Here is a 776-nt window from a genome sequence, read left to right on the forward strand (position 1 = left end):
AAGAAAGAATTATTGGTGTTGCCCCCGGACTATGTATGTATTTTGGAAAACTGTCCTTGCAGCTTTGTCTGAGATCTGAGCCCACAGACACCCTTTCCCAGCATTTCTGACACCCTTAGTAACCTTCCCTTTATCATTAATTTATTTTCTTATTAGTTCAGGGTCACACGTCACCACATTTCTGCAAAGGCAGGTGTGGGCATCTCCATTTCTCATTCTCGTGATTTCTTTTGGGTCGGGACACCCCTGTAGGACTACATCACTGTGTTTATTTGTTCCCCTACTGGTGGACATTCTGGCTCCCTCGTTTTCCATAGCAGCTGTCACTATCTCTGTATATCTATATCTGTCTATCTGTCCATTGAGAGAGAGCATACATTTAATCCTTTGGTTAATTCATTTGTTTTTTTCCTAAACAAGAGCAAAGCAGTGTTTTCCAGTACAAAGCTGACTAATTTTGTTGCCAAAAGTCAAGAAGAGACCAAAAGCATAGAAGCAACATCTGAAGCAGTAGTGCCCATAGTGAAAAGAGGAACAAGATGGTCTATTGAAAAGAAGCCATGAAATCCAACACAAAGCTTTCCCTCTCTTCTCTTCTTTTTGAAAGAGAGTCTCGCTCTGTCGCCCAGGCTGGAGTGCAGTGATGTATCTCGGCTCACTGCAACCTCTGCCTTCAGGATTCAAGTGATTCTCCTGCCTCAGCCTCCTGAGTAGCTGGGACTACAGGCGCCCACCACACCTGGCTAATTTTTGTATTTTTAGTAGAGATGGGGTTT

This window comes from Mandrillus leucophaeus, unplaced genomic scaffold (genome assembly GCF_000951045.1).
Source record: "Mandrillus leucophaeus isolate KB7577 unplaced genomic scaffold, Mleu.le_1.0 Scaffold423, whole genome shotgun sequence".
NCBI lineage: Eukaryota > Metazoa > Chordata > Mammalia > Primates > Cercopithecidae > Mandrillus > Mandrillus leucophaeus.